Here is an 11,143-nt window from a genome sequence, read left to right as displayed (position 1 = left end):
GACCATCAATGTTAAGATTGGCCAATAACCAGGTTTGTTTGGTTATGTCACAGTTTTTAAAGATATGACTTAAATCTTATTCCTCACCATAGAAGCTATATAAAATATCAAGATTAAAATCACTTTTCTTTAGAAGGGTTTTCGATGGAAGCTTGTTTGTAGTAAGGAGAAACACAAAAACTCTGAGTTTTGGAGGGTAATTCAGCTTCCAAACTTTTGAGAGCCAACTAAAATCATTGTCTTTGTTTAAATTCAAACTACATTTTAGTTTGTAAGCTGATTTCATCGTGGAAACCCCTTTGGGATTAACTCTCCAAGTCACCATGTCTTCTTTTGGCCTTGATGGGATAAAAATAAATTTGATCCTAGACTAGGTATCAGTTGGAACTAAGTTTCTCAGTTTGTTCTTAATCCAAACCTTTTGTATCATGATCAATCAAACCACTCACAAGAAGGTTTTCATCCTCAATTTGATGTGGGGAGATAACTTCAGCTAGAGTGGAGTCACTCCACCATCTATCCCTCCAAAAATTTGCATCCTTGCCATTTCCAATCTCCCAACCAATACCTTTTTAATGAACTCTGTAGCATCAAGAATTCCTCTCTAAGCCCAAGAGATACCTTTTTATTTTCCTTGGCACTCCAAAAACTTTCTTTTGAAAGGTATTCACTCCTAACCACTTTGACTCAAAGATTATCTTCCCCATTTAAAATTTTCCATCCTAACTTTGTAAGGCTTCATGTTTTCGAGACCCAAACCATCCCAACTCTTTGGTTTACAAACTATCTCCCAACTTAACAAATGGAGGGGCTTTTTTTCACTAGAGTTAAATCAAAGGAAGTTTCTTTGGGATTAATCTAAATCTTCTATGACATTTTGGAAGAGCTTAAAAGACCTCATTAAGTATTGAGGCATCATATTAGTAGTGGAATTAAGGAGAGTAATTCTTCTAGCTAAGGAGAGAGTTTTTTTTTTTTTTTTTTCTTTTCTTTCCAATTGTTAAGTTTGTTACTGACTCTATTCTTGACAAACATGAAAGTCTTTTTGGTAACTTTGGAGTTAATTAAGGGTGCTCCCAAGTAAAGGTTTGATTTTGTCTAGATTGGAATTTTCATAATTTTTGCCAGAATTTTTTGAAATCAATTAGGGGTATTCTTTGAGAATTGGATTGCAGATTACTTAAAATTAGGACTTTGACCTGAAGCGCTTTCAAAATTTGAGAGGATTTCTTTAATTTTCAAACAAGATGGAATTGTAGTCTTGGTTAAAATAATACAGTCATCTGCATATTTCAGAATTGGGATTTTCAGGCTATCCTTTGACACCTTGCAACCAATGGGACTACCAAAGAGTAGAGATTCCTTAACAAGTTTCTTGGCAAGAGCTTCACCACACACCACAAAGATATATGGAGAGAGTGGATCACCTTCCTGATACGTCTGGTAGGAAATAATTCTCTAAGCGGGATACCATTAACCAAAATTTGAAATGAGGCAGTCTTAATGCATTCCATGACACAACCAATCCATTTATCATGGAATTCTAATTTCCTCAGGACTGCTTCTATAAAATCCCATTCAAGCCTATCAAACGCTTTTTCCATGTCAATTTTGCAAGCCATAATCCCAATCTTAACTTTTTTCCCCTTCATGGTGTGAATCATCTCATGAATAGGGGTGTCAATTGGACTGAATTTGGTCCAACCCGATCAAATCCAATGTGAGTCCATTTACAGATGGATTGGACCCAATCCAATCCAATCCATTAAAATGTAAATGGATTGGACTGGATCCAATCCAAATTAAATGAAATATCAAAAACTATATAAAAAATTACAAAAATATATTAAAATGAAAAAAAAATCTAAAACATTAAAATCAAAGCTTCTTCACATTTTTTTTTATTTGTTCTTTCTATAAATTAATCTTCTTCACCATAGACTATCAATCTTCTTGATCTCAGAAAGCTCTTTTCTACAAAATTTCACCTACATATGCTCTGTCAACTAATACCTGAAAAATACAAAAAAATAGCTTGTCAAAATCCCACCGTCGTCCAACTCTGAGTTAACTAAATATTGGGTAAAGCCTACAGAGCTTTCAATGGTAAGGTTGACATCCCATTTTTTAACAGTAAATCAACCAAAAGCTTCCATTATTAGAAGAACTTATTTCCCTAATGTCATGAGCCAATTTCATTGGCCTTGTAGCCTCGTCCTTAGTTCACCAAGTGGTATTAATAACCTCCACAGCTATTGGTCTTATTACATTTTCATTGGAATTTTCTAATCTTGACAATAAGGCTCTTCATTAGATTTGTTTTTTCCTATGGGACTGCTCTATATGAAAACTACCAAGTAATGTTGCCAACTCCATTCTGGGCTTCTACTTGGCAGATCTTAAGGTCCATATGCACAAGATTTTCATTCTGGATCTTGGAACTCTTCAGTAATGCCATTCATGCATAGAGCTAAAAAAGTGAAGAAACATTCATCTTGAAGTAGAGAATTTTGAGAAATCATACAACCATTTCCTCTTATAAATTTAAGATTTACCATATTCACTTTAAAGTCATTATATTGGTCCTTTCGGCTGTAAATTTTTATGTTTTGAAATAAAAATGTTTTGTTAAAAAGGGCAGTATTCTATTTGTTGAACTACATTTGTTTGTTCTCATAAGATTCTTGGAGTCTAATCCCAAAATTGGAGAAAGTAATGATACAAGTCTTGGTTTGTTAAACCAAAGAGCTCTTAAGAGCTTAGGTCCATTCCTGCAACTAATTCAATCTAACTATTTACCATTCATGGACCCTATAGAAGATAAATCAATGTCTATCCTTGTGAAAACACAGAGGATAAGTGTGCCTTCTTATTTAATGGGTTTTAAAAATGGGATTTACTAAATCAAAACTCAGACTTAAAGATATATCAAAACTCAGATTTAATGGATTTATTGAACCCATTATAGCTAAAGCATCTTTTTCAGTACTTCACATCAATGGTTGGTTCCCTGATCTCTAAAGTTGTAATTAATAATCTTCAATAACTTCAAAAGGAGCATTCTTCATTTAAATTGCAACACAAAGGGAATCTCTTACAATTAATAATCTTATAAATCGGAGAGGTGAGAATCATTAGCCACCTTTTGCTTGTATAGATTCACTATAAGGATGTGATTTTGTTTTCTTTGTGGGTTCAATGGGTTGCCCAGAAACTATGTTTTGGGTTGGCAAGTTTGATCATGTTAGAGGAACTTTAGTAGTCTATCTATACATCCCATAACTTCAAGCTAAAGAAGGCTAGAAATTATAGATCTCAAGTCTAAAATAAAATTGTGCCATTCTTAAATAGCATCCTACCCCAAGCAAAGCATTCAGCTATGTATTGAATACTCTATCTTCAATACCCAAAGCTCTATGAGAAGTGGGTCTGGAGCAATTATTTCAGTAGTTAAACCTACTTTCAATAGAATAAACAAAGGGTACCTTAAGATGAGAGCAGCTTCAACTTGCACTTCATGTCAAAAAAAAAAAAAAAAAACTTAAATCCTAAAAAATCATTAAATCATCAGTCAATGAATTGTGAAACAAGGAAGTCCTGAAGCAAAATAGCATGCTTGAGTACTTATTTCTTCAAATCCTGCATTTCTTAACAAGCCTGGCATATTACAGGATTTACTTATGAATATCAAAGTCAAATAACCATGACTTTTTTTTTTCAAGACCATCATCATCTAACCATGTCCTATTTATAAGGGGTTGGCTACATGAGTCCTGTGAGCTCATAGTTAAAAGGCAACAAAACACATCCATTTTCACACAAGAGAGAATAAAGTTAAGACTATAACTGACTAGAACCCCACTCCCACAGCCTCTCATAAACTTACCCAAGTAGAAAGGAATTGAAATTCTGTCACTAGTTAGAAGAGAGGAGATGCATCATGGGCAGAAGCCCTAGAAGTTGCTAATTTCTAGGCAGCTCCTCTCACAAGGCACCAGTCACATGAGGGAGGCTAAATGTAGGTTGTTTTCTACAATCATCCGTTTCTATATATTTTGACATTTTACTAAAAATAGTAAATGGGAATGATAGTGAGTGACAGGGTTGAAGAGTTGCAAGAGATGACTAAAGGGCTCATAGTTTAACATTTGGAAGTAAAAAAATCTATTGTTTTCCTAAATAACCATTCTAGTTCATTGAATTCTGGTTTCCTGATCAAAACAACTTTCTAGTCCAAATAATAACCATTCTAGTTTCCTAAATTCTAGTTCATTGAATTCCAGTTACTTACAATGGGTTATTCAACCTGGACCAGATTGGATTGGTCCAATTCACTGTCTTATTGGACTGCTCAACCTGGATTGGTCCAACCCTCTATCTTATTGGACTGTTCAACTTGGACCGGATTGGATTGGTCCAACTCAATGTCTTATTGGACTGTCCAACTTGTTCAAGTTGGTTTAAATTCAGATTGTGTCCAACCCAAACCTGGTCCATTGACAGCTCCACTCTTATCTTTTGTCAATAGACTAGATATTGGTTCAGCTCAACCCAATCCAATGTAAACCATTATAAATGGACTAGGTCCAGTCCAATCTGAATTTTATAAGCAAATATTTTATAAAAAAATTATAAGAAAAAAATATTTAGATAAAAATTCCGCAAATCCACATACAAAAGGTATTTATTTGTCTACATTCAACTGTCTTATTACAATGTCCAACCTGTTCAACCTGGACTGGATTGAACTGGTCCAATTCATTGTTTTTTTACTCAAAAGTGTAATGGGTTAAGATAAGCTTGTAAAAAAGCTATTAAACTATTTAGGAAACCTCATCTCAATAAATGTATTGATTGATAATGAAAAGCACAACCATGCACGAGCAAGAGACGGCCAAAATGATAAAAGAGACCAATTTCATGCTTAACAACAATATCACCCCTAGACCACAAATAGAGATCGAAGCAAGTTCTCTATCCAAATCCAAAGATTTAATTCGTCCCATCTCCTCCACAATCAACCATTGCTCTGGATAGTTGAAAAAGAAAACTCAAAAATCAAGAGGTAACATATTAGCATCCATATATTAGTGGGTTCAAACTTTGAATACAATAAAAGAAAGAAACAAATGAAAAAGAAAACAAAGAGGTGAATGTTAACCCATCCCACCCCACCCCACCACCATGAACAATATATAATTTAAAAAGACAAAAAAAGAAAGGAATATATATTTTTCCTTAGTTTCACTACTCCCCTATACACACCTACCATCATTTTTCCCCTCCAAAACCGAGCTCTGATTAACAGATGACGGTCAACCCACTGGTATAACAGTCAAGGAAAAGTTCACTTCTGCCATAAACCAGAAGTGAACTTCTTCTCCTGGAGCCCACAAGAAAAATCAAACAGGAAGATGCCAATGCTGCAACGAAAATCAAACAATTACCTCTTAAGCAAACTATTTCCACTTGATAGGAAAGAGCTGCCGAAAATGAGAAATCGTATTCTAGATAGAACGTACGCCGAAGAGAAGAGCTACCGGAGGGAAGGGTTGCCGGAGAGGTAGAGAACCCTGGCTCCAGTCTTCTAGATTTCCAAAGTTATAGAGAGGAGTTGCTTCGAATGCTCGAACGAGTTTTTCAACCTTCAAACCTCGAACGGGGGTTTCAATCTTTGAGCCATTGAAGGTTTCTTTCAAATGGCTTCAATTTCGAATGGTTACAAATTGGTAGGGTTTGGCATCATGATCAAACTATTGGGGATTTGGTTTCGGTCTGACTCAAACGGTAATTAAATTGATTCATAAGGTTTGAATCAATTTAGATCCAATCCAAAACCGGTCAATGCCACCCCTACTCATGAGCAATTAAAATGTTGTCATTAATTTGTCTCTTTGGAATGAAGAAATTAAATTTTCCACAAAAGGTTTTCCCTGTTTACCAAGATTTTTGTGATGACTTTATAAATCAAATTGCAAAGGTTAATGAGAGTACTGAAAGTTTTGTTTACAATCTAACATAGTTTTGCTGAATGAAAGAAGGCCTTAATTCATCTTTTAAGAAGATGAATTAAACTATCTGGGCTAGGCGATTTCATGTCTTTTATTGACTGAAGTGCGTCTAAAATTTCTTTATTAGTGACCTCCTTAATTATGGTTTTATTTTGTTCCTCAGTAATTCCTTTTTCAATGTCATCCATAAACTCCACAATTCCATTAGTTCCCTCATATTGGAATCTCAACTCAAATTCATCATAAAAGTGATTGGAGATACCAATCTGATCCTCTATTTTTCTCTTGCCCTATTTTTAACATATAATATTTTATTTCTAGCTTTCCTAATAGTAGTAGAAGTATGGAAAAATCTATTGTTTTTGTCACCTAAGTTTAACCAATCAATCCTAGATTTTTTTATCCCAATAGTTTTCTTCTCTCAATAGAATGCTATTTAATTATTTTTGATGGGCACATTCCCTGTTAACAAGGGTTCTGTTGTTTTCATTTTCTTCAGCTAAACAATTTTGGATTTCCTCAAGAGTCATTAGAATCTCTTGTTTTTTCTTGAAAATATTTCCAAAATATTCTTTATTCCATTTCTTTAGGTTAGCAACAACAATATTTCTTTTCTTTTCTTTATGAATTGGATAGCCCTAGACCCAAAAACTTCTTGATTCTAGGACTTGTTAACAACATCATTTACTTTTGCATCAAGACACCACATAGCCTCAAATCTAAATGGCTTTGTGGGGCATCAATGGAGAGGACAAGGGTAGAGTGATCAAAAACCAAGAAGGAGAGGTTTAGAAGAGAAGCATTTGGAAACTCTCTCCTCCAAACATCATTTGTTAAAACCCAATCAATCATCTCCCATACATTCTTGTTCTTCCTCCTTTCATTTCAAGGTCCAAAATACCACTCACTGAAATCTCTAGTGTGGTAAGAGAGAACCTCCCTTCCACCTCTTTTGTTCTCAGCCCATCTAAAGGCATTGAAATTCCCTAATAAAAGCCAAGCTTCATTTGTATTAGCCGAAATATCTCTTAACCAGTTCCAGACTTGAAGTTGACTAGTTTTATTAGGAGGGGCATAGACAAATGTATAGAAAAAAGATTTATTTGAAGCAAATCCTGTTATTAAAGCATGAACTAATCTTTCATTTGATAGGATAACCTACAAGTTACATATGTTTTGTTCCACAAAATCCACAGTCCACCAGAAAACCCCACAGGATCAACAAGCAAAAAATTCCCCAAAACTAAAAGATTTAACGATTTTCCTAGCACGATCTAGGTTTACCCTTGTTTCCATCAAAAAATAAATTCCTAATTTGTGGACTCGGCTGAGTTAGTTCCACAACTTGTCTTTGAAAGCTAGGTCTACCAGCCCCACACACATTCCAACTAAGTATTTGCATTGGTTACAAAACACTATATCGGACCCATATTGTCCCTTTGATGCTTCAATTATCCTGAGTAACTCAGTTCTTCCTCGTACTGCTTATTATTGGGTTCATCCCTCTTTGCAAAATCCTCTCCACCAATTGGTTGATGTTCGTTCCACTCCTCTGCCATTTCATCATCTTCACCTTCTTCATCACGTATATTTTCTTCCACTCCAAAGTCCCCTTTCCCACATACTCCTGCACATTAAAGAGATTAGGAATAATATTCTTTCCAAACAACTCGGGTGCTGAAACCATGTTAGAATTGTTAAGTTGAGGCTCTTCAACAGTCTGCTTAAGATCCAGTGATCCACCACCTTTTCCTTCGGAATCCACATCTTTTGGATGGAGTTTTGACTTAATGGTTCTAAAGTGGCATGACCAGGATTTAGGAACCTGGCTTTCGCAGTTCTTCTTGTTGGATCAAAACCGACAGTCTTTGCCTGAATCCAATGAAGGCACCTTTGGAGGCCCAATTTATTTCTACGTACTAATTGTTTCTTTTTGTTGACATTCATCAGACGACTGCTCCTTCCTTGCTTTTGGACAGTCATGGAACTTATGCTCACAATTGGTGCACAGATTGAAGATATTTTCGTAAAAAAACTTTAATTTTGTCCTGCGTTCCTTCATTTGTGAGAGGAATTTCCAGGATGAAAGGCCTAGTGAGATCCACTCTCACACACACTCTAAGATACAAGGTTCTGGCCATTTTAATGGTATCATCATTAAGTTTTAGAACTTCACCAACGTCTCTCAAGATTATTTCAAGGTCATCTCTGAACCAACATTCAATAGGGAGCCTAATCCAGAGATTCAGCTGTTTCAAGCTTGGCTCTAAGCGGATTAAAGCCAAGCTTCCAAGGAAGCAAAACCAGATCTAAGCGGATCATCTGTTTCAAGCAATGGACCGGGTGTGATTCATATATTTTCTCATTGGAAAAACTCCCGATTAGTACCCTTTTTCCTTTCCTTTTACCCCATTCCCCTTTCTCTTCAATCTGGGTTGAAGGAAAGACAGGAGAGGTAGCGTTAACTGACCGACCATTCTTCATTGGGAGCACGTGCAGGTGGTAAGAAGGTATCAAGGACAAGCTGTGCCTTTCTCGACCGAGGTTGAAGTATTAATAGTAGTCTTCTCCGGCGCAACCAACAAGCATTCAAGAGTATTAAGGATAAGCTGTGCGAAAAGCTAATCTGATACTCTGAGCTTCGTGCTCTTCCGACCGACCTTGGTGATAAATGATAATTGGGCCTGATGGAAAGACTATCAAATCCAGCGTTGTCGAACTGGTTGAAGATCATGGTATTCTAGCTTACGGAGATAGAGAGGGCAAAACGGGAAGCTCAAACTCTGGATTCAATTTTGGTCTCTGGTGATCAAGACTTTATGACCGGAAAAGGTGACGCAAAGGTAGTAAAATGATCCTTTATATTAGTGGTTTTGTTCCCAACTCTGTCTCTTGTATAGAATTAATTACTTGGTGATTTGCTCCTTCAGGTTCAGGTGTCCAAACTTGTTGGGAAGAACATTCTCCTCTACTTCTCGGCACGGCACATTGGCGCCTCCCTTGTCGTGCATTCCTACCAAATCTTATCGAGGCATACCATGAAACCAAAGCCAAAGATGATGCATTTGAAGTAATTTTCATATCTAGTGGTCGTGACTAGAAGTTGTTCGACGATTTCTATTCCGGCATGCCGTGGTTGGCACTCTCTTGTGGTGATGAAAGAAAGCAGTCTCTATCTCGCTGGTTTAAGATCAAGGGTATTCCTACTATCATGGACATCGGCCCCAGTGGTCGGACTGTCACCATGGACGCGAGAGCTCTTCTGACGACTCACGACGCAGCTGCCTATCAAATGCGAGCAAAGTACCCAGTACTAGAACCAGTTTCGCCACTTAGAGAGTTACAAACTTGAAATCCCTGAAAACAGTCAGTCACAGTTCTCTGCCTCCTTCCTCAAGACATCCAGAACGGAATCCATAAGCTCTGCAAGCACCCTTCATCTCTCTCTCTCTCTTCCACCCGTCTTATCTCTCTTCAACATCTGATTGATTGTCGTATTTTAAAGTTGTGAGACCAAAATGGCATTTTAAAGTTGATGAATTTTCCCTCTCATTTTATTCGTACAAGAGCATAGATTGATTGAACCCCATTGCCGTGCCGTTAGAACCGAACCCATATGTAGCTACCCAAATATGAATTTTAATTTACACACATTAAGTTAACACTGGTATAGAACCACATTGTGTTACAAAGTTATAATCTTATTCTTTTTAATGTTAAAACCTAGCTTTACATTGTCTTTAATACCATAATAATTTATAAAAAGACTTAAATTATTTCAACTAAATGTGGTTTGGGGTCAATTGAACTGTGTAGAGCTGGTTTGAAAATATCCATCAACTTGGCACTTTATTGGCAGTAAACAAATTGACGTTTAATGGGGCATAAAATGGGGTTTATGCATGTTTTTTATGTTTGTTTATACACAATAAAAGATAATATTATTTTTGGGAAAATCTATGATGCAAAAAAGATATGATATAGAAAGAGTTTTGACATGAATTTTGATAAATAACACCTTATTTGCTATAATGCCTGTGATTTCAGTTTATTGGTCGATTGTTTTTCCGATAACATATCATAGTCAAACCCTTCATTTTTATATTGGAAAAAAACCCGTTTTGAACCAAGCAATGTTGTCAAATGAATGCTTTTTTCATTAGAAAAAACACCTCAAAAAAGCACTTTACCAAGCAGATTTTAACAAGCACTCATCGAAAAGGCACATCTAAAAAAGCCCATTTAGAGACAAAAAGCCCTGCCAAATGCAGCCCTAAACCCTAGTGGCCTCATCTTGATTTGTTATCAGCTTAGAGGCGAAGACTGACCCACCTAAATAATATAATTTATAAACGATGGTAACTGTTTGTATTTATACTGCTTCCAAACTGAGCCCTTGGCCCCATGCAGCCTACTTGTATAAAAGCGGTGAAGGAGGTGAGATGGTGGATTTGCTGATCACAAAACACTGACCACATCAAAGCACACATAATATACTGTCACACATTGGGAATATCTCTCCGTAAATGAAAACAAATTGTGCTAAGTATGTGTGGCTCTAGATGTTATAAACACACGTTTTGTGATCAGAACTCAGCAGATCTGGGTTCGAGATGGACAAGCTAGTAGAGAATAATTGGATATGGGCCATATAGCAAATTGAATGGATGGAAGACAGCTCAGGTTGGCCCATTTCAACAAGTAGAAAATCAAAATTAATAGCCCAATTTTGGTAGTTTAAAAAAACAAAAAAGCAATGACAGCTGTGGGATTTGAACCCACGCCCTTTCGGACCAGAGCCTAAATCTGGCGCCTTAGACCACTCGGCCAAACTGTCACTGACAACTTGTGTTTACAGATTTATATATATATATAATCTACATCATTGAAATGACTGCTCACCAGTACAGACCACAATCACGAAACCACCCACTTAGCTTGCCAGCCCAACCTAAAAAGTGTAGCCTTAACCAACTAGCTTCATTAGACAACTTACATTTGATTCATCATAATTTTCTTGGAAATGTAGAAGCAGTAAAGCCTAGAATGTTTTTGAGTATTTGCTCCAATGAAGGATATTTCCTCATCCAGGCTTCCAGCATACATGCTTAAGTGTTGGGTCAGAGTCCAGA

At 36.4% G+C, this 11,143-nt stretch overlaps 1 long non-coding RNA gene and 1 other non-coding gene across 2 annotated transcripts; both read right to left on the bottom strand.

Moving 5' to 3' along the window:
* Positions 1-4,661: 4,661 nt before the first annotated feature.
* On the bottom strand, positions 4,662-5,909 carry LOC148866961 (uncharacterized). The gene is made up of 2 exons (XR_016109010.1): positions 5,448-5,909; positions 4,662-5,029 (listed from the first exon to the last, which is right to left on the bottom strand). It is a non-coding gene; the product is annotated as an uncharacterized LOC148866961 (long non-coding RNA).
* Positions 5,910-10,768: 4,859 nt separating this feature from the next.
* Positions 10,769-10,848, bottom strand: TRNAL-UAG (transfer RNA leucine (anticodon UAG)). The gene has a single exon. It is a non-coding gene; the product is annotated as a tRNA-Leu (tRNA).
* Between the last annotated feature and the right edge of the window lie 295 nt (positions 10,849-11,143).

The sequence above is a fragment of the Nelumbo lutea genome, chromosome 3, assembly GCF_056320005.1.
Source record: "Nelumbo lutea isolate HS-2025 chromosome 3, American lotus-T2T, whole genome shotgun sequence".
In the NCBI taxonomy this organism is placed as follows: Eukaryota; Viridiplantae; Streptophyta; class Magnoliopsida; order Proteales; family Nelumbonaceae; genus Nelumbo; species Nelumbo lutea.
Note: the sequence above shows the minus strand (reverse complement) of the source record. Positions and strands in the feature narration are given on the sequence as shown.